The sequence below is a fragment of the Lepidochelys olivacea genome (genome assembly GCF_965140295.1).
Source record: "Lepidochelys olivacea isolate rLepOli2 genome assembly, chromosome: 4".
Classification (NCBI taxonomy): Eukaryota; Metazoa; Chordata; order Testudines; family Cheloniidae; genus Lepidochelys; species Lepidochelys olivacea.
Window position 1 is genome coordinate 120023740 of NC_140414.1, and position 23552 is coordinate 120047291.

The 23552-nt window shown below is 41.6% G+C and overlaps 1 protein-coding gene across 1 annotated transcript in view; it reads left to right on the top strand.

Moving 5' to 3' along the window:
• Window positions 1-23552, top strand: part of LOC311520174 (uncharacterized protein) — a 149624-nt gene that overhangs the window by 73523 nt on the left and 52549 nt on the right. Inside the window, exon 2 of the transcript XR_014711501.1 lies at window positions 2336-2428. The gene's annotated coding sequence lies outside the window, so the exon portion shown is untranslated. The remainder of the gene's footprint in view (window positions 1-2335; window positions 2429-23552) is intronic.

Genomic DNA, 23552 nt, shown 5'->3' on the forward strand with positions numbered 1-23552 from the left:
GTCTTAGAACTTTTAGTAAGTAATCTAGCTAGGTATGCATTAGATTATGATTTCTTTAAATGGCTGAGAAAAGAATTGTGCTGAATAGAATGACTATTTCTGTCTGTGTGTCTTTTTTGTAACTTAAGGTTTTGCCTAGAGGGATTCTCTATGTTTTGAATCTAATTACCCTGTAAGGTACCTACCATCCTGATTTTACAGGGGTGATTCCTTTACTCCTATTTACTTCTATTTCTATTAAAAGTCTTCTTGTAAGAAAACTGAATGCTTTTTCATTGTTCTCAGATCCAAGGGTTTGGGTCTGTGGTCACCTATGCAAATTTGTGAGGATTTTTTACCAAACCTTTCCCAGGAAGTGGGGTGCAAGGGTTGGGAGGATTTTGGGGGGAAAGACGTGTCCAAACTACGTTTCCCAGTAAACCCAGTTAGAGTTTGGTGGTGGCAGTGGTTATTCCAAGGACAAAAAATAAAATTAATTTGTACCTTGGGGAAGTTTTAACCTAAGCTGGTAAAAGTAGGCTTAGGAGGTTTTCATGCAGGTCCCCACATCTGTATCCTAGAGTTCAGAGTGGGGGAGGAACCTTGACAGCTCTGTACATGGCTCACAGAACAGCAAACTCCCTTGCCTGAGTTTCCCCATCCTTCCTCCTGTATTTTTGAAGTATAAACCCTCAGTTTATAATATAAGACCAAGAATTCTGGCTGTTCCAATGCAGGGGAAAGGGTCCACAGAGCAGCTTTCCCTCTTCTGCTCCTGAGCAGGAGGCAGCTACTGCTGCAGCTACTACTTCCAGAGTACCAGGTTCGGGGGAAGGAAGGCACATTGGAGTTACCATGAGTGCTGAACACCTCAGAATGGAGGAAGGAGAAGCGATTGTCATGGCCCTGAGCCCTCTACACCCCCTGGCAGGCTGCGCCAGGGTGAACCTTTCTAACAGCTTACCAGAGGTAAGTATGGTGAGTATGCTACAACTCCCAGTGTCCCCAGAGAGACATAGGCCGGTGCCTTCTCTGTGCAAACGTAATGATTTCAGCCACTGTTGCTCAGGTGGGAAACTTCCTCTCTCTTCCCCCACTGCCACCAGGCAGGTCTCCACAGTGTTCCACAGTCAGTGGGGACTGCCTGAAAGAAAGAGCCTTATCTCTTGAGAACATTTGGTCTTCATCCATTCAGAGGAACAAGAAATATTTTCAAATGAACAATGTAGAGTATGTCATTTAAAGGTAGATTTTTTAGATGGTACAAGGACTCTTCTCCTGTTTGTTTATACAGCAAGTACCTGACAAAATGGGGCCTTGGTCTTGATTGAGGACTTTCGGCATAATTGTAATACAAATAAACAATAATGAAAGATGTGAAATTTTAGGAAAGATGGTCAGTGCCGTGGTTTTCAACCAGGGGTACACATACCCCTAGGTGTATGGAGAGGTCTTCATGGAGGTACTCAACTCATCTAGATAATTGCATAGTTTTACAACAGGCTACATAAAAAGCACTAGCAAAGTCAGTACAAACTAAAATTTCATGCAGACAGTGACTTGTTTATACTGTTTTACATACTACACACTGAAATATAAGTACAATATTTATATTCCAATTAACTAATTTTATAATTATATGGCAAAAATGAGAAAGTAAGCAATTTTTCAGTAATATTGTGCTATGACACTTTTGTATTTTTATGTCTGATTTTGTAAGCAAGTAGTTTTAAAGTGAGGTGAAACTTGGGATTACGCAAGACAAATTGGACTCCTGAAAGGGGTACAGTAGTCTGGAAAGGTTGAGAACCACTGGTCCAGTGGTTAGATTAGCCTAGGACTCTAGAGACCTAGCTTGAAGTCCCTTCCCTGCCATAGACGTTTATCTGACCTTGGGCAAGTCACTTAGCCTCTCTGGGTATGTCTACACTGCAATAAAACACCTGTGGCTGGCCCCTGTCAGCTGATTCAGGCTTACAGGGCTCAGGCAGCAAGGCTATAAAATTGCAATGTAGACATCTGGGCTTGGGCTGGAGGCTGGGCTCTAGAGCCCGTGAGGCGGGAAAGTCCCAGCGCCAGGGATCCAGCCCGAGCCCAGATATCAACAGTGCAATTTTATAGCTCAGCAGCCCAAGCCCTGTGAGCTTGAGTCTGCTGACACAGGCCAGCTGCGGATGTTTTGTTGCAGTGCGGACATACCCTCCGTGCCTCTTTTCTCCATCTGCAGAATGGGGATAATTTCCTCTCACAGGGGTGTTGTTAGGAAAAATACGTTCTATACTGTAAGACACTGATAACAGAGTAATGGGAGCCATTTAAGTACCTTACATAGATTTTCATTCTTCTTTTTCCACAGCTTCCTCACCTCTGAACTTTTCCTCATGAAAACATATTCTCAGCAAAACTGAGGAGGCAAGGGGAGAATTAACAATGGTTTGTTCATTTTAAGGTATGTTACTGAAAACCACAAGTGGTAAGGACTAAAACCCCCTTACTTCACTAACGTTTTTCTCTAGCTTTTAGTGAATTTCAGAGTGGCCAGTTATTTGCAATAAACTTTTTTTGTAGTGTAGCACTGTACTATTTTCAGCAATTTTTGCATTTTATAGGAGAAGGAGGAGTACTTTTGCTGACTCCATTGCTAATCTTTATTTGGCCTGCTGCTCATAGACTAAGAACTGATATTGGTGTTCTTCCAGCAGTCCTCTTCCCAGTCTGGCAGTTATTATTAGTGTAACAGTCCAGGACCCCAGTCATGGATTAGGACCCCATTGTGCTAGGTGCTGTACAAATAAAGGAAAGACAATCCCTTCCCCAAAGAATCTATAGTGTTTTTTGTAGTAGAGAGAAGACAGGTGTGATGGATAGGACACCCCACGCCCCCCTGGATGTCACCTGATGTACCGGGGTTTCACTGAGCCCTCATGCTCCACTAGCCTGGGCTCCCTCTCCTTGTTTTACTGAATCAGACTCTCTGGCAGAACACACACACACAAGTAGGGACGCACCAGCTGTAGAATCACATGGAGTCTGAAAGCAGCTCTCTATGGGAAGATTCAGCTAGGAAGTTACCCAGCACACAGGTGCACACCTCCTTTGTCTTGCACTTGCAAGCTCATAAAAATGCGCCCTCTCCCTCAATGTGGAGAGAGATATGCACAGCTTCTTGCCCCCCACCAGCTATGAATTGCACAAACTGGGTTATGCTATAAACAAGAAATAAGTTGATTAACTATAAAAGGTAAATTTAAGTGATTGTAAGAGACAGCAAACAGAGCAAAGCAGATTTCTAAGCAGATAAAACAAAACACTCATATTAAGCTTAAGATCTTAAAGAGACTGGTTTCAAGAAGTAATTTCTCATCCTAAATGTTGATTTTGGGCAGGTTACATAAATTCTTGAAGTGCAGCTAAATCTTGCGTGCAGCTTAAATCTTCAGGTATCTTATTCACAGACCAGATCCCTTTTCCAGCCTGGGTTCACTACTCCTCCCCCTTTCCCTTTGTTCTTGTTCCTTTGGTGTTTCCAGCAGTCATCCTGAGTGGGGATTCAGTGAAGAGTGAACCAAGATCAGCTTACTCCCCAGCCTTAAATAGAATTTATATAAGGTGGGAACCTTTTGTTTCCCAGTCTTGACCTCCTTTTAGTGGAAAATCACTGGAAGTCCAGGATGGTGGTTAGTACCAGATGACCTGACCACCTGACCTTGTAGTGTCAAAGCAACATCCCAGGATGCTTCTCAGGAAGGAGAGAGATTAGTATTTTCAAAGTCTTATTGTTTCTTCCTAATGGCCCATCCAGGCTGATGGCCTGTTGTCTCGTGGGTGTTTCCCAAGTACACACCCCCAGTTATAATTGTTACATAGCCAATATTCCTAACTTTAGATATAGAAATGATACATGCTTACAAATTGGATAATCACATTTAGTAAATCAGAACCTTTCCAATGATATCTCACATGACCTGTCTTGCATAAAACATATCTTAGTTATGCCATATTCATATCATAACAATATTTCAATGAAGAATATGGAGTGCAATGCCACAACAGGATTCAGCTGGAATGTATATAAAGAGGATTCTTTATTAAACCCACTTGAGACAGACAAGAACTTGTAGTTCCCCCTGGCTGTCTGGCTGCCAGACTGGCTATACACGGTATGTGCTGCCTTGGGTCACACTAACACTACAAGAAAATCCCAGTTCCCATTGGCTGGGAAATTCTACAATTTCAAAATTTTGTTTCATTCTAAATCAGAATGAAAATGAAGAATTTCATAAATTTATGCGAAATGACATTTCTGAAAAAACAAATTGTTTTCAGTCAATTGAAACTTCTTGTTTCAATAAAATTTGAATATTTCATTTTGATTTTGACATTAAAAATATAACAAAGTCAAAGACATTTCAAAATGAAAATATTTTTAAAACAAGAGAAAATAAAATGTTCCATTCCAAAAATGTCAAACTGGAATGTTTCATCGACACACTTCTTTAGGATTTTTTTTTTTAAACAAAATTTAATCAAAGCAGTTTTAGTGATTCTGCATTTTCTGACAGAAAAATGTTCCATTGGAAAATTTTCAACTAGCTCTAATCATCACACGCTGTCCTAAGGTCGGGTTTAGACTAAGTAGTCATGAAAAGAGCTGCTGGCTCCACTACATCTTTTCTCACTTGTACCCTGATTTTCACATGTTGACTTCCCTCCATATTGTGCCATATGCTGAGAATTTAGGATCCTCAACTCCTTTTGGGGGGGCCTGTGGTTTTCCCCTGCAGCACCTTTTCCTTATTTTGGTGCCCTATTGTAGGCATCCCAGTTGTAAAATTCTATCCTAAGTACTCATAAATAAAAATATTTATTCTGAGTATAAATATAGGAATAAAACCAAACCAACATTTTAAGAGTTAATCAGGAGTTAGCCTCCAAAAACTCTGGCATGTTTTACTATTTACTACATGAGGCTAATAGCAAGGTTAAAAATGAAAATATCCCATGTTGGTTCAGTCACATTGAAAAGAGAGTTTAAAAGTTACAAATCTGGGAGGTGATACAGAGGTTGAGCAGGTAGTTAAAATGCTGCTCCTGTCTCTAGCAAGAAGCCTGACTACATACAGGTACGAGCACTATTTTCTTCCCAGGCCTTACTAGAGCTGTGATGAATGCATATTCTGTAGATATTTCTGCTTATGTGAAAGGCCTGAATATCATTAAAATTATTAGTAATGCAATGTATTTACCACCATGCTTTATTTCAAAGAGGAGAGGAAAGACACAGGCTAGTGCTCTGATCCTGTTTTAAGTCAGAAAACCGACAAAATGTTCCTTACTCTTAGCATGAATTACACATTTCAGAAGCATTTTTCTTCTTTGCAAGAAAGTGGCCTTTGCACAGAATGTTAAAAATATATTGGGATATTATATTTGAGTTGTATTTGTATCCTTGTGTATTGACTCAAAGCAAAATGCATTTCTTCACTTCAGTGTATTGTGTTGTCTAAATAATGTGTTAGGGCACTCAAGGATACAGTATTTTTCATCTCAAGTGTTTTGAGATGATATTCATTCAAACAACATTCCGTAAAAAAATTGCCTAAGTCTGAACAGGCAAAATATATATCGCTGACCACATATTTATCATTTGTAGGTAAGGCCGGGACGTTGTAATCTTTTAGATTAGCTTCCTGTACCTATTATTTGGGAGCTTTTTTTGTTTTCAGCATTCAGATTTCATATCAGTAAGAGGTAATTACCTCGCACAGAAAATTCTCTCTGTTCCTGATTGAGGTCATGTCAGTGCAGCAGCAATGTTACTCAGCAACCACTAGGCATCCTCGGCGGTGACATCTGTTTAGTTGTCTGTTGAGGGCTCAAGTCCCATAGGTGTTGAGAAGTTTTGGCTTCCTGACAGAAGGTTGGAATAGCCAAAGCAATGGTTTAAAAATCGGCCTGTTTGTTTCTAGCACCAGTGAAAACATCCTGATGGCTGCAGCCCAACATTCTTGGCAGTAATGTACGAACTAGGAAAAATTCTTTGTGTGAAGAATATAAGTGCAGAAAAGAATCACACTCTGCAAAACAATTTACCTTTCCCACTTGTGACTCAGAAAATGACTAACTCACTGTGGCTTCATTATTATTGAGTTCTATCTCTTATCTTTTCTAGAGTTGCTAAATGGATTACAATATTGCCTAGGACTTAGAGAAAGATAAGACAGAGCCACAGTGCTTGAGATTCCATTGTTCTCAGATGGTATATAAAAGGTGAGGATCAAAATGCTAAAAAACAAGAGGAACAAGGATTCAGCAACACTAACTCATGGGAGCAATGCTATTGACATCCAGGAGACAACTCACATGAGTAAGGGAGGATGAGTCAAGCTTTAAGAAAATTTGGGTCAACCTAACTAGGCATATTAGGAAAACAAAAAGGCATGCTGCTGTCTCTTCTTCCACACACAACTTCTTTGCATAGAAACTCATGAGAAAATAATGCTTCCTAAAAATATAGGGGAACCATAATAACAGCAAAAAGAAAAGGAGGACTTGTGGCACCTTAGAGATTAACCGATTTATTTGAGCATAAGCTTTCGTGAGCTACAGCTCACTTCATCGGATGCATACAGCTCACTTCATCGGATGCAGTGAGCTGTAGTTCACAAAAGCTTATGCTCAAATAAATTGGTTAGTCTCTAAGGTGCCACAAGTCCTCCTTTTCTTTTTGCGGATACAGACTAACATGGCTGCTACTCTGAAACCTGTCATAACAACAGCATGTCAAAAAAGATCAGAATGTGACAGAGATCAGCCAAAAAGCAGATTCATATTTAATTCCACGTAACACTTGCAAGTGATTATGATGGGGATTAAAGAAAAGGCATAGCCGTTCACGTGAGGTATGTGTGATGTTTGCCCAAACACAAGTTGCAAAATAGATCATTCAACCTAAATGACTTCTATTTTAGGTTATGGAAAATAGCACAGAGAGAACCAACCTGGAGCCTGATTCTCCTTTTGCTCACATCAGTTTTACACCAGTGTAACTCCACTGACCTCTGTGGAGGTACCTATTGTTTACATCAGGGCAAGCAAGAGGAAAACTAGACGGAGAGAAGGCACAGTGATACCCTCTGCAACATTGTAATACTGAGCTGAAATCCAAAATGGCAGCTGCCCTACAGCTGTCCTTGCAGTACGTATGGAGGGATACTCCTCTACATGTAAAGGTGCAGGGCACAGAAGAGTGAATGACCACATTTACTATGGATTGCTTAGCTACACACACCATTGCAAGAAATATCTATAGGAAAATAAACCTTGTAGTATATTGCTCAATAGTCGATGATCAAAAACATGAACATTATTTAATAAAATATAAGTAGAGTAGCATTTTAGTAAAACTGTTTTGCTAAATTCTGCAGCACAATCTGCTTACGCAAATGGAAATTTGCTAGCAAATATCACAGTAACTGCAGAAAGTGTATATTTTGTCAACAGCAAGATACACCTACTTTGGGCCAAATTTTGTCAGTTCCACCTGTGCCCTTCTATTGATTTCAGTGGGAGTGAGTAAAGAATTGCCTAATGAGCGAGTAAAGAATTACTGTAGAAATGGCACTCATCTACTGTGGTGTCCAGCTATTATAGCGACTGGACCTGAGATACTACAGTGATATTCACCATAGAAATACCAAACCTAAGACAGACAGCAGAAATGGCATGTTTAGAGCTGAACACATTTAGGACCTATTAGGATCCCTTTGAAGATCTGGAATATTCAGAGGTCTGTAGGAATGGCTGATATTTTCTTACTTGCCTGTCTTTAGGAATAACATGCACACTACCTTGTCTTTTCATTCCATCTCTGGAAGCACAGCCCATAAAAATACTATCATACTTCAGGGAACCAGAAAGACTGATTAACTGGTCCTTTAATGCCATTTCTGGAGGTATTTCTGGCTAAGGCAGTATATATTATCAGATGGAAATATCATTGAATGGCCGTAGACATTACAGGAACTTTGAATTTGCGGTATGTCATTGTACACTGGTGTACCTGGCATGACAAGCAAGCTGATTTTTATGTGACACTATTAGGAGTTTGTATTTTGATGCCCTTTGGTTTTTTTCCTTTCAGTGTTCATCTAAAAAATATTTCAGGGAAGCTGAGATTCATTATTTCCTTGGGCCTTTGTTTGTTAACTATTTACCAAGTCATTCCCCCTACTTGTAAGCCCTCTCCCACAATCAATCTTTGGTTCATTTATCATTTTGGCCTGTTAATTTTTGAAATAATGCAACTTCTCTGATGACATATTTCCTTAGTGTAGATTACTTCTTGGATTCCTTTCTCATTTTTTGTAGTGTTAATTCATGATCATGTTATCTCTGAGGTCTTTTGAGACTGTGATAGAAACCAGCTGCACTATGTTGCTTGAGACTATCTTTATTTTTCCTTTTGTTATGGGCATTTTCTATTTGCCTCTTTTTTTTCATGTACATTTTAGGATTGCTATTTTGGGTAGCATCAGAGTCAATTATACAGCAGGAGTATGATTATAAAAAATGACAGGTTCGCTAGCCCATACCTTACAAAGAGAATTTGCCAAGGTGAGAGATGAGTTAAGTGACGTTGGTAAATAAGATGTAAGTCACTGTACAGTGGGGTAACCCTCATACTGAAGAAATGAATCCAACAAGAGGAATTGAGAAGATATATGAAATATGTGAAATCGCCATTCTGAATAACTTGAGTATGTTTGGTTAAATGTCTTATTCTGCACATAACCAAGAGAGATCCTTTTTTGCATCCCAGGATGTCTGCCTGATGCACTTGGACTTATCTGATATGCACATTTCACTATAAATCTGGTCCTGTAGAGCTTCTACATATGGAAATACCCTTTGTTTGCTGCTGTTCTCTCCTTTCCAGCTTCAGAGAATTTTTGAAACCCTCTCTCCCTCCATGATTCTGGTGTAGATTATAGAATGAGAGGATTTGGTATTGCAAAAGCAAAGTCATTGCTTGCCTGTGCTATAGTGAACGTTGCTGTGTGAAACATGACTGCCATACCTGATGATAGCTTTATCTAAAGCACAGTGTTTTTATGTTGTTTAATTCTAGTGGCTTTATTGATTATAAAATTAGAAGCTAATACTAGCTAAATGGAGAGTGCTTAATAAACCAATGTCACTTGCTTCTACCTGGATATTTATGAATCAAAAGGTACTTGAGTTATTGGGCGTGATTCTTCTCTCTCTGACATTTGTGCAGATCAGGAGTAACTCCAGTGAAGTCAGTGAAATTAATATACACCCAATCTCTCTCCATATATATTGTCAGTTCTTCCTGCCTCTTTGAATTCAGTTCGTCACTACCAGTTTGAGGCAACCCTATTCTAGAATGACCACCACTAACAGGGAGAAGCGCGCTCTCTCTGTCTCTTTCAGACATTTCATCCTAGGAAAAATTCTGTGAAGTGCAGCGTAAACGAGAGAGGATGGTCTCAGGGCACACAATATTTGGGTTCTATTCCCAGCTCGGCCACAATCTTCCCATGTGACCTCGGGCAAGTTACTTTAATCATTCTGTTCTGTAGGGACTGAGTTTTGAGGATTAATGCCCTGGAGCTGCTTTCCTCAGCATTCTCTCCACCAAGGGTTCTCCAAAATTGCCTTGCTGTGAACAATATGATTTTAATAGAGTTTCTCTTTGGTCACTTCCTGTCCTCTTCGTGATCATATTCATAGTAACCGTCTCCTGTAGCATATCTTTAATGTCCCCCTATCATAGAATATCAGGGTTGGAAGGGACCTCAGGAGGTCAGCTAGTCCAATCCCCTGCTCAAAGAAGGACCCCTTGTCCTCTTGCCCCCTTCCCCCTGCTCCCCTTCACATGGTTCCATGTCTCCTGCTTTTCTGGACACTTCAACACCTGGAATCATGTGATTTATGTGAGAATCTCAACTTTTCCCTTTTTTTTTTTTTTTTTTAAATTTCTAGTCCTCATGGTTGCAGAAAAAAGCTGGAAAACATGACTCTAAAATTTCAAAAGCCAGAAGGCAAATAAAAAGAATCTAAAATTTATTATTTTAAAAAATTGCATAATTTTAAGCCAGTCTCATGATATTTTGGGCTTGATTCATGATTTTTGAATGGTTGGGGTTGGCAAAACTGTAATATATCCTCTGAACCCATCTCAACTGAGCGTCAACATTGAAGGATTTCTTAGTACAGTAGTCTTTTACTCCCCCTCAGTGGGACAATCTAACTCTAAATTTTCCCCATCTGTAAAGAGGGGTGAATATTTGTTTATTTCACAAGCATCTTCTGAGCTTTAATTCATCAATATTTGAACAGTGGTTTAAGATTCTAAGACTGAAAATGCCTTCATAAGTGCAAAGGTGATATTATCATGATTAGGTTTTGCTTTTTATCTTTCAGCTACAAAGCATAATATTTCTTTTTTTTTAAATATAGAAATCTGGAGAGCATTTCCACCAGATTAGCACAATGATAAAGTAGGTCAGGTTTGGGGTTTAAATGGTTTGCCACTGTCCCTTTTGGTTTCAGTAATAATTTGTCTGTGGGATTGCAGAGATGTTTATAGGTTGCTGTTATTTTTTCCATAGTGAGATAGCTTCCAAGATGCCATACAGTTTTCCATTTTAGTGATATGTTGGAAGAATGAGTTCTACAACTGCTAAAGCTATTGTTTTCCTGGATGTGGATTTACATTTCTTTTGCTGTCTGTAAGAAAGCAGGCAGGTAAGGAGATATCATCACTCAATGCGTATGAGTGGCTAGTTTTAACCATGAAATCAGTGCTTATCACTAGAACAGTTTGTTATAGTTCTAAAGTAGATAAATACTTAATAGGATTGTCAGCTATCCTTTCAAATTCCACAAATGAAAAATATCTGCTTATTATCTCCTTTCATGAATCTGGCCCTTTGTATTACATTCTTGAACCAGCAACACAGTGTTCAAGAGAGGTAATTGTATACTTCTCAAGTTTAATAATGTTCTTCTCCTTGATTGTACAAGTGTTTTTATTTTGTTCCAGATTTCACCGAGACCAATATATGTATATAGAGAGAAAGGAAGTTGTCAGTCTGCAGAGAGGTATCTCCGCAGACGTAGGCAGGAGGGTATGCTATTTATATGGGTATTTGGAGCATGATATGAGATAATTGCTGGGTGATATTGAAATTTTATTTCTAGTCCTCTTTATTTCACAGTTTTGCTGAAGTGGTTTAATTAGCAGCTATTAGAGGTGATAATTCATGCATCAAATCTGAAGATCACTTATGGAAAAAAAAGAGTCTCAGTGTGCCATCAAGGCTAGAAAGAAATATTTTACTTGCTATTTGTATTTCTTAAACATGTTTTACCATGGCCAATAAGTCATTTTGTAATGCCACATCCTCCACCCCAACCCCGTTGTTATGCTATGTTATTTTCTGTGGCCTGGGCTGTGGTTACAATATATGGTGCTGCAAGTGGACTTGCAGTGGCAGACAGTGTCATGGCTGCTGGGGGCTTTGGTGACTCAGGTCTGTCACCTAGCCTGTGGGTGTGTGGGCACTAGAGCATTCCTCAGGGTACAAGGCAGCATGAGGATTGTGGTGTTGAGGCCTTTGATGAGGGAACATTGACAAGACTTTCAGAGACTCTGAGGCAACACACTACTGATTAAAAAAATGTAGACAGAGCAGCTGGAGGGTGTTGCCACTAGCATTGCCCTCAGACCCTGCCAAGGATGAAGTGCACCAGCATCTGAAGAAGTTCACATTGCTCCAAAGAGTTTCACCATGATCAGGAGCACGTAGGCTGTCCAGCTGCAGCTGTGGGGGTATTGCTGAGACTCATCCAAGGATCATTTGTCCCCTAGTGGACTAGGAAAACATTTTGGGGACAACAAGCCCTAGTGAAAGTCCCTTTCCCAGGCCATATGGGCAGGGGGAGGAAGAGCTGAGCTTTTGGGGTAGCTTTAACTTATTCTCCAAGTCCATTCAGCCACCATGGAGGTATACTACTTAGCTATGGAACCTGCTGCTTGTGATCCTTCATAACGGTATCATTCATGTGCTGTCAGATTGTGGGTTTGTAGATGTTCCTTCCAGTGTGCTGACCAGAGCTCTGATGTGGAAGCATGCGAAGACAGTTTTCATTGGCTTCTTGCAGCGTGTGGCGTGTCACTGTTCTCCCATGTGGTATGCACATCTCCATGTGTGACTATGCATTCTGCCATCAATGTGGTCTTGATCTCCTACTTTTTCTCTTGTTGGCTTGCATCTACGAGCATGGAGACATGTCCTGGGATTATGACCTGATTACATTCTGCTCCACTCTTGACCGTATGTCCTTTTCTATCTGTGCTTCTTAGCATTTTGTTTCCATGTTACCAAAGTGTTACAGGGTAGCTCGCGTCTTAAGAGCAAAAGGGCTAGGGCTAGCCAACCTTGATTATGGAAAGAAATCAGGGTGATTGCCCTATAAAGAGCAGCAGAAGGGAAGGAGAGGTAATATCTGGTGCTGTCAAGAAAGCTGAGGTGTTTAATACCTGTTTTGCTTCAGTATTCACTAAAAAGGTTAATGGTGACCAGTTGGAAGCGATAGAAGAGAAGAAAGACTTGGGTAAGTTGGTTGATCACAGGATGACTATGAGTCACCAATGTGATGTGGCCGTGAAAAAGGCTAATACAGTCCGAGGATGCATCAGGCGAGGTGTTTCCAGTAGAGATAGGGAAGTGTTAGTATCATTAAACAAGGTACTGGTGAGACCTCCTCTGGAATACTGTGTGCAATTCTGCCTTCCCACGTTTAAGAAAGATGAATTCAAGTGCAACAAGTGGAACAAGTGCAGAGAAGGTCTCCTAGACTGATCAGAGGAACGGAAAACCTACCTTATGAGAGGAGTCTCAAAGAGCTTGGCTTGTTTAGACTAACCGAATGAAGGCTGAGGGGAGATACAGTTGCTCTCTATGAACACATCAGAGGAATAAATAGCTGGGAAGGAGAGGAGTTATTTAAGTTAAGTACCCAGGTGGGCACAAGAACAGATGGATATAAACTGTCCATCAACAAGTGTAGGCTTGAAATTAGACAGAGGTTTCTAACCATCAGAGGAGTGAAGTCCTGGAACAGCCTTCCAAGGGGAGCAGTGGGGGTAAAAAACCTAACTGGTTTCAAGACTGAGCTTTATAAGTTTATGAAGGGGGTGGTATGATGAATATACCAACAATGGCATGTAGCTGATCTGCAACTGCCAGCAGCAAATATCTCCAATAGTCGATGATGGGACACTAGATGGGGAGGGCTCTGAGTTACTACAGAGAATTCTTTCCCGGGTATCTGCCTGGTGGATCTTGCCCACATGCTCAGGGTCTACCTACTAGCCATATTTGGGGTTGGGAAGGAATTTTCCCCCAAGTCAGATTGGCAGAGACTGGGGGGGGGGGGCGAGGGGGTTTGCCTTCCTCTGCAGCATGGGACGTGGGTCACTTGCAGGTTTAAACTAGTGTAATTGGTGGAGTCTCTGTAATTTACAGTCTTTAAATCATGATGTGAGGACTTCAGTAACTCAGCCAGAGGTTAGGGGTCTATTACAGGAGTGGGTGGGTGAGGTTCTGTGACCTGCAATCTGCAGGAGGTCAGACTAGATGATCATGATGGTCCCTTCTGGCCTTAAAGTCTATGAAATGCTCTACAAAATTAATATTAACAACAAGGGAGAAGAAATACAAGCCAAAATAGGAAAAGAGCCGGTTAAAGACTATTTAGATAAGCTACATGTATTCAAGTCTGCAAGACCTGATGAAATCTATCCTAGGATACTTAAGAAACTAGCTGAAGCAATCTTGGAACCGTTAACATTATCTTTGAGAACTCTTGGACCAAGGTCCCAAAAAACTGGAGAAGGGCAGCACCAATCTTTAAAAAGGAGAACAAAGAGCACCCAATGAATTATAGACCAGTCAGCCTAATGTTGATACCTGGAAAGACACTGGAACAAATTATTGAACACTCAGTTTGTAAGCACCTGGAGGATAATAGGATTATAAGGAATAGCCAGCATGGATTTGTCAAGGACAAATCATATCAAACCAACCTAATTTCCTTCTTTGACAGGGTTACTGGCCTACTGGATAGAGGAGAAGCATTAAATGTGACATATCTTGATTATAATAAGGCTTTTGACACAGTCACACATAATATTCTCATAAGAAAATTAGGGAAATATGGTCTAGATGAAATAACAATAAGATGGGTGCAAATCTGGTTGAATGTCCGTACTTAGAATACTTATCAGTGGTTTGCTGTCAAACTGGGAGGATGTATCTAGTGTCTCTCAGGAGTGGTGAGTGTATTTATAAAATTTTCAGATGACGCCAAGCTGGGCGGTGTTGCAGGCACTTTCAAGGACAGGTCAAAATGACCTTGACAAATTGGAGAATTGGTTTGAATTCAGCAAGATGAAATTTAAAAAGACAAGTGCAAAGTACTACACTTAGGAAGGAAAAATCAAATGTACAGCTACAAAATGGAGAAAAACTGTCTTGGTGGTAGTAAACTGAAAAGGATCTGGGATTATAGCGGATCATAAATTGCATATGAGTCAACAATGTGATGCAGCTGTGAAGAAGGCTAATATTATTGTGGGCATGTTTAGTGTTGAGAAAAGACGACTGATGGGGGACCTAATAACAGTTTTCAAAATATGTTAAGGGCCATTACAATGAGGACTGTGATCAATTGTTCTCCATGTCAACTAATGGTAGGACAAGTAGTAATGGTCTTAATCTGCGGCAAGGAAGATTTACATTAGAGATGAGTAAAACTTTCTAACTATAGGGGTAGTTAACCTCTGGAATAGGCTTCCAAGGGACATTGTGGAATCCTCATAGAATAAAAGAAGTCTAGGACTGTAAGGGACCTCGAGAGGTCATCTAGTCCAGTCCCCTGCCCTCAAGGCAGGACTATGTAATAGCTAGACCATCCTGATTGGTGTTTCTCTAACCTGTTGTTAAAAACCTCCCTAAGCAATTTGTCCCAGTGCTTAACTACCCTGACAGTTAGGAAGATTTTCCTAATATCCTGACTAAACCTACCTTGCTGCAATTTAGGCCCATTGCTTCTTGTCCTATCCTGGGAAGTTAACAAGAACAATTTTCTCCATCCTCCTTCTAACAACCTTTTATGTACTGGGAAACTGTTATCATGTCACCTCTCAGTCTTCTCTTCTCCAGACTAAACAAAGCCAGTTTTTTCAATCTTCCCTCGTAGGTCATGTTTTCTGGACCTTTAATAATTTTTGTTGTTCTCCTTTGGACTTTCTCCAGTTTGTCCACATCTTTCCTGAAATGTGGCTTCCAGAACTGGACACAATACTCCAGTTGAGGCCTTATCAGCATGGAGTAGAGTGGAAGAATTACTTCTCGTATCTTGCTTGCAACACTCATAGAATCATAGAATATCAGGGTTGGAAGGGACCTCAGGAGGTCATCTAGTCCAACCCCCTGCTCAAAGCAGGACCAATCCCCAACTAAATCATCTCAGCCAGGGCTTTGGCAAGCCTGACCTTAAAAACTTCTAAAAAAGGAGATTCCACCACCTCCCTAGGTAACGCATTCCAGTGTTTCACCACCCTCCTAGTGAAAAAGTTTTTCCTAATATCCAACCTAAACCTGCCCCACTGCAACTTGAGACCATTACTCCTCGTTCTGTCATCTGCTACCACTGAGAACAGTCTAGATCCATCCTCCTTGGAACCCCCTTTCAGGTAGTTGAAAGCAGCTATCAAATCCCCCCTCATTCTTCTCTTCTGCAGACTAAACAATCCCAGTTCCCCCAGCCTCTCCTCATAAGTCATGTGTTCCAGACCCCTAATCATTTTTGTTGCCCTTCGCTGGACTCTCTCCAATTTTTCCACATCCTTCTTATAGTGTGGGGCCCAAAACTGGACACAGTACTCCAGATGAGGCCTCACCAATGTTGAATAGAGGGGAACGAACACGTCCCTCGATCTGCTGGCTATGCCCCTACTTATACATCCCAAAATGCCATTGGCCTTCTTGGCAACAAGGGCACACTGTTGACTTATATCCAGCTTCTCATCCACTGTAACCCCTAGGTCCTTTTCTGCAGAAATGCTGCTGAGCCATTCGGTCCCTAGTCTGTAGCAGTGCATGGGATTCTTCCTTCCTAAGTGCAGGACTCTGTACTTGTCCTTGTTGAACCTCATCAGATTTCTTTTGGCCCAATCCTCTAATTTGTCTAGGTCCCTCTGTATCCTATCCCTAACCTCCAGTGTATCTACCTCTCCTCCCAGTTCAGTGTCATCTGCAAACTTGCTGAGGGTGCAATCCACACCATCCTCCAGATCATTTATGAAGATATTGAACAAAACCGGCCCGAGGACCGACCCTTGGGGCACTCCACTTGATACCGGCTTCCAATTAGACATGGAGCCATTGATCACTACCCGTTGAGCCCAACAATCTAGCCAGCTTTCTATCCACCTTATAGTCCATTCATCCAGCCCATACTTCTTTAACTTGCTGGCAAGAATACTGTGGGAGACCGTGTCAAAAGCTTTGCTAAAGTCAAGGAACAACACGTCCACTGCTTTCCTCTCATCCACAAAGCCCGTTATCTTGTCATAGAAGGCAATTAGATTAGTCAGGCATGACTTTCCCTTGGTGAATCCATGCTGACTGTTCCTGATCACTTTCTTCTCCCCTAAGTGCTTCAGAATTGATTCCTTGAGGACCTGCTCCATGATTTTTCCAGGGACTGAGATGAGGCTAACTGGCCTGTAGTTCCCAGGATACTCCTTCTTCCCTTTTTTAAAGATGGGCACTACATTAGTCTCTTTCCAGTCATCCAGGACCTCCCCTGATTGCCATGAGTTTTCAGTGATAATGGCCAATGGCTCTGCAATCACATCCGCCAACTCCTTTAGCACTCTTGGATGCAGCGTATCCGGCCCCATGGACTTGTGCTCGTCCAGCTTTTCTAAATAGTCCTGAACCACTTCTTTCTCCACAGAAGGCTAGTCACCTCCTCCCCATGCTGTGCTGCCCAGTGCAGTAGTGTGGGAGCTGACCTTGTTTGTGAAGACTTTCTTCTTGTTGCTAACACACCTGCTAATATATCCTAGAACAGTGGTCTTTTTACACCCAAGATCACTTTTTGAATTTAAGGGCAACCCAGGATCTACCCCTTCCTCGAGGCCCTCACTCACTCACTCCATCCCCCTCCCACCCTCACTCACTTTCACCAGGCTGAGGCAGGGGTTTGGGAGGGGGTGAGGGGTACTGGCTCTGGGAGGGAATTTGGGTGCAGCAGGGAGCTCCACGCTGGGGCAGAGTGTTGGGGGGCAGGAGGGGGTATGGGGTGCTGGCTCTGGGAGCAAGTTTGGGTGCAGGAGAGGGCTCTAGGCTGGGGCAGAGTGTTGGGGTGCAGGAGGGGATATGGGGTGCTGGCTCTGGGATGGGGGTTGGGGTGCGGGCTCCCACTGGGCAGCACTTATCTTGGGTGGCTCCCGGTCAGGGGTGCAGCAGGGCTAAGGCAGGCTCCCTGGCTGCCCCAGCCCCACGTCACTCCCAGAAAGGGCCAACGCATCCCTGTGATCCCTGGCGGGGGGCAGGTGGCTCTGCATGCTGCCCCTCTCTGCAGGCACCGCCCCCACAGCTCCCAATGGCCACAGTTACCCGTTTCCATCCAGTGGCAGTGCTTGCAGGCAGGAGCAGCGCGCGGAGACCCCTGGGCCACTTCCAGGAGTGGTTTGGGCCCAGGGCAGGCAGGGAGCATGCCTTAGCGGCAGCCCTGCTGCACCACTGCAGATTATGATTGACTGGGAGGGTCTCCAGGATCGACCAGTCGATCGCAATCAACCGATTGGTGATCACTGTCCTAGAACGATTTTCCCTTCTTTTTGCAACAGTGTTACACTGACTCATATTTAGCTTGCAATCTGCTATAACCCCCAGATCTCTTTCCGCAGTTTTCCTTCCTAGTGAGTCATTTCCCATTTTTTATGTGTGCAACTGATTTTATGTGTGCAACTTCCTAAGTGGAGTACTTTGCATTTGTCGTTATGGAATTTCATCCTGTTTACTTCAGACCATTTCTCCAGTTTGTCATTTTGAATTTTAATCCTATCCTCCAAAGCACCTGTAACTCCTCCCATCATTTCAGGTGTTAAAGAAGAGGTTGGACAACCATCTGTGAGAGATGGTCTAGGTTTACTTGGTCCTGCCCAGTACAGGAGGCTGGACTTGATGACTTCTCAAGGTCCCTTCCAGTCCTACAGTTATGTGATTCTGTGGAGGGGGGAAATGCTCAGGGATTAGAGACTGCTAGGAGTGAGAAGGCTCTGAAGAGTGTCCTGGAACTTAGAACCGAGACTCCAGCCAGATGTATCCTGCCAACACAGGAAAGGCCCCAGGCAGAAAGGTCTGGGAAGATGAAGAAAAACCTGTATTTGTGTGGACTTCTGGGAGGACTTAGAAACTTTATTTTGAATATTTGTTGATTTAATTAAGTTCAGCCTGAGAAGGGATGGCACAATAATGTTTTTTAAATTTCATGAACAGTCCACTAGGAGGAAACTGAGGCAAGCTGCTTATAGCATGACTCTAGGGCATGAGGGGGTACATGGATGCAGCCAGCCCAGCTACACAAAGGACATAGGAATTTGGGCTTGGGAGTTAACACAGGGCACAGTCTTTGTGGATTTTAATTCTTATCATTGTCATAAATATAAAGGGAAGGGTAACAACCCTTATGTATGCAGTAACATAAAAATCCTCCTGGCCAGAGGTACAGAATCACTTGCCTGTAAGGGATTAATCAGTTCAATTAACCAAGTTGGCACCTGACCAGAAGGACCAATGGGAAAAGAAGATACTTTCAAATCTGGGGGTGGGAGAGGTTTTGTTTGTGCTCTTTTTGTTTGTTCCCTCTTGGGACAGAGAGAGAGACCAAGCAGGTAAACCAGCTCCTAAAAAGATACCTGAAATGTTATAGCTAAAATTACAAAAACTGTAAGAAAAGGCAAGGAAATGCGTTAGATTATCTTTTGTTTTAGCTTGTGAATTTTCCCTGCTGAGAGGTAGTTTTATTCCTGTTTTTTTTAACTGGGAAGTTGAATCCAGAGTGGAGTCCTCTGTGTTTTAAATCTTCTATTACTCTGTAAAGTTACCTTCCATCCTGATTTTGCAGGTGTGATTCTTTTACTTTTTTCTTTACAATAAAGTTCTTCTTTAAATAACCTGATTGATTTTTAGTGTCCTAAAATCCCAAGGGTTTGGTCTTTGCTCACTTTGTTAACCTATTGGTTAGTATATTATTCTCAAGCCTCCCCAGGAAAGGAGGTGAAGGGGCTTGGCGGATATTTTGGGGAAATAGGGACTCAAAGTGGTCTTTTTCCTGAATCTTTGTCTAAATCACTTGGTGGTGGCAGCAATACCGTCCAAGGACAAGGAAAGGAATTTGTGCCTTGGGGAAGTTTTTAACCTAAGCTGGTACTTATAAGATTAGGGGGTCTTTCATGTGGGTCCCCACATCTGTACCCCAGAGTTCAGAGTGGGGAGGAACCCTGACAATCATCAAAATATTTTCTTAGTTTTTTATGATTATATCATACTTAGGATACAATAGAGCACAGACACCTCAGTGAAGGTCTTGGACACATTGTACTTAGTGTTGTGCAAACATATGCAATAGTCCCTGCCCTAAAGAGAAGTCCAGGTATTGATATTGTTTTACTGTCTTAAAAATTCTTACTACAAGCTAAGACTTTAAAAAAAAATCAATCCTCCCAAATAGAACTCATTTTAAGATGGCAGAAATAGAGGAAAAACAAAGCAAAGGGGAGACTAAAGAAGAGAGCTACAGATTTAATTATGGAAAAGTGTCAAATACTCAGAAAAATAAGAATTGAAATAGAAAAGAATGGTACAGGGAAAAAATATATTGTGACTTTGTGGGGATCACCCAGATTGATAAGGGGTGCTGTCATCACCTGCCTTGTAATGTTGGGTACCTTACTGCTGTACTGTCATGGCTCAGAGCCCTAACACCAGTAGCTGGCCCACAAACATAAAGGTGTCAGCCTGGCTTCCACCAATCTAATTACTCCTTGCAGGGTGACCTCAATAACACTTCTATCCCAAATCTCCCCAAATCTGTCTACCCCAAGTTCTTAACTACCAGACACTCTGACTTTTCCCATCTGGTTCCTCACCCCCAAGGTGTGAAAACTGCTCCTGGTTATCAATTCACTTTGGCACACATACTCCACACAGTTTGTACACCAGAGACCTACTTGGGGTAAAATTAAACAAAATGTTTATTTAACAGAAAAACCACAGATTCAAAGATGAAATAGTAAGGAAAAGCAAACACATCCAAACTACACAGAAAATAAACATAAAGATTCCACCTCAGGCTTTACACTTCTATATTAGCTAAATTCCCTTTTCTAATACAAGTTACCTGTTGCCTTTGAATAATTTCCCAGAGTTCCCTGTGTCCTAGTGACTTCAAGACTGTCCCTAAATTCTGAATGCTCTCCAGTTCAAACTCCTTCAATTTTTAATGTTTTTCCCCCTCAAGCACTATAGATTCAAAGCGGAGAAATTCCCTTCTTTCTTAAAAAAAGGAGTACTTGTGGCACCTTAGAGACTAACAAATTTATTTGAGCATAAGCTTTCGTGAGCTACAGCTCACTTCATTGGATGCATGCAGTGGAAAATACAATAGGGGGATTTTATATACACAGAGAACATAAAACAATGGGTGTTACAATACACACTGTAACAAGAGTGATCAGGTAAGGTAAGCTATTACCAGAAGGAGATGAAAAAACCCAAACCCTTTTGTAGTGATAATCAAGGTGAGCCATTTCCAGCAGTTGACAAGAATGTGTGAGGAACAGTACCTGGAATGTACATGGTATGTACATGGTAGAGGGGCACTGCTGGCACATGATGGCATAGTTATCACATTGGTAGATGTGCAGGTGAACGAGCCTCTGATAGTGTGGCTGATGTGATTAGGCCCTGTGATGGTGTCCCCTGAATAGATATGTGGACACAGTTGGCAACGGGCTTTATTGCAAGGATATTCCAATGCCCCTCTGCCATGTACATTGGCCAAACCGGACAGTCTCTACATAAAACAATATATGGACACAACTCAGACGTCAAGAATCATAACATTCAAAAACCAGTCGGAGAACACTTCAATCTCTCTGGTCACTCGATTACAGACCTAAAAGTGGCAATATTGCAACAAAAAAACTTCAACGGCAGACTCCAACAAGAGACTGCTGAATTGGAATTAATTTGCAAACTGGACACCATTAAATTAGGCGTGAATAACGACTGGGAGTGGATGTGTCATTACACAAAGTAAAACTATTTCACCATGTTTATTTTTCCCCTCTACTGTTCCTTACACATTCTTGTCAACTGCTGGAAATGGCCCACCTTGATTATCACTACAAAAGGTTGTTTTTTTTTCTCTCTCCTGCTGGCAAAATAGGTCACCTTACCTGATCACTCTCGTTACAGTGTGTATGGTAACACCCATTGTTTCATGTTCTCTGTGTATATAAAATCCCCTTACTGTATTTTCCACTGCATGTATCCGATGAAGTAAGCTGTAGCTCACGAAAGCTTATGCTCAAATATATGTGTTAGTTTCTAAAGTGCCACAAGTACTCCTTTTCTTTTTGCGGATATAGACTAACACGGCTGCTGCTCTGAATCCTTCTTTCTTAGTTTTCAGTGACTGGGCTTTCTTTTCAGTTTCAAGTTGTTTCAGTGTTTTCCCATTAAATTTAATGGTCCACCATTTATTTGTCTTTACCTGGGTTGTACAATGCTAGGTGGTTGGAGCTAGTCGGTCTGGATGGAGAGGCAATGCCTCCTTCCCCAGCTGCCCACTGCCCCGCTGCGAGGTGGAGCTGAATGTGGCAGCACAAATTATGAGCCCAGCTTTATTACTACACACATACATGAATCATAACCACAGTCTATATACTTGTCTCATAATGATCATCAAGTTCAGACCATCATAAGCTTTCAGAAAAGACCCTACTCAACGTATAAAGAAAAGGAGGACTCGTGGCACCTTAGAGACTAACCAATTTATTTGAGCATAAGCTTTCGTGAGCTACACCTCACTTCATCAGATGCATAAAGTGGAAAATGCAGTGAGGATGTTTTATACACACAGACCATGAAAAAATGGGTGTTTATCACTTCTAAAGGTTTTTTCTCCCCCCACCCCACTCTCCTGCTGGTAATAGCTTATCTAAAGTGATCACTCTCCTTACAATGTGTATGATAATCAAGGTGAGCCATTTCCAGCACAAATCCAGGGTTTAACAAGAACGTCTAAGGAACAGTGGGGCGGGGGGGGGGGGGTAGGAAAAAACAAGGGGAAATAGGTTACCTTGCATAATGACTTAGCCACTCCAGTCTCTATTCAAGCCTAAGTTAATTGTATCCAGTTTGCAAATGAATTCCAATTCAGCAGTATTTTTACAACACAGTAGCATTGCATAGAGTCAGTTGATCCAACTGCTTATTATTTGGGGTTCAACCTGTTTTCCCCTTGGGCTGTCTGGATCCTAATTATCACAGAGATCAAGAGATCTCAGAAAAAGTTACCTGATACAGAATGAAGAAAGTAAAAAAAGGAAGGATAAGAGAAAAAAGTAGACAATACAGAATCATTCCAAGGAGACATAAAAAAGGAAGGATAAAAAATAAAAGTGAGGGGAGAAAGAGAGAGACTACTATGTATATAAAAATAGTATCAAGGAAGACACTACGAGTAGACAAGAAAGAAAGACCACATGACTTTAATTCCAGCCTTTCCAATGCTGCATGTCTAGAGTTACCATCTAGTTAGAAAATTATATGTTTTAAAAACTAAAGTCCTCGTTCCTGTTTTTTCTTTTACTTCTTCAATGGCAAAATTATTTTTTGAGGGGGGAAAGCCTCAGCACCTGTGGTTTTCATCTGGATCATTCACAAAATTAAATGTATGTTTAACCAGGGATGGCTGTTTTACTCACATTTAAAGAAAAAGACCCTATTTCTTGGTTTCCAGGGACATGATGGATAGCGTTACTGTCATGTTTATGTACATACTGTTCACACACTATCCCTCAAAACAGAACGGGTCAAATTTATGTTGACCCTAGTGTCGTTCCATTGAGGTCATTTGGCTCAGTGGGTTGTGGAAACCACAACAATACTTTCCTCCTGTGGCCTGATATAGCAAAGCACTATGATTGACTTTAAACATGTGAGTAGTCCCCCTGAACCAATGAGACCATTTAAGTGCTGTGCTGGATTGGGACCTTCATTTGTATCTCTGAGTGTTGAATTGGTTTAAATTCCTGAGCCAATGAAGACTCCAGGGCTGTGCCAGATCAGGGCAGGCTTGAGCATTTCAGGGAGGGTTACTGAGGGCTAGTCTACACTGGCAACGCTAAAGCGCTGTCACGGCAGCTCTCCCAGCACTCTAAAAAATCCACCTCC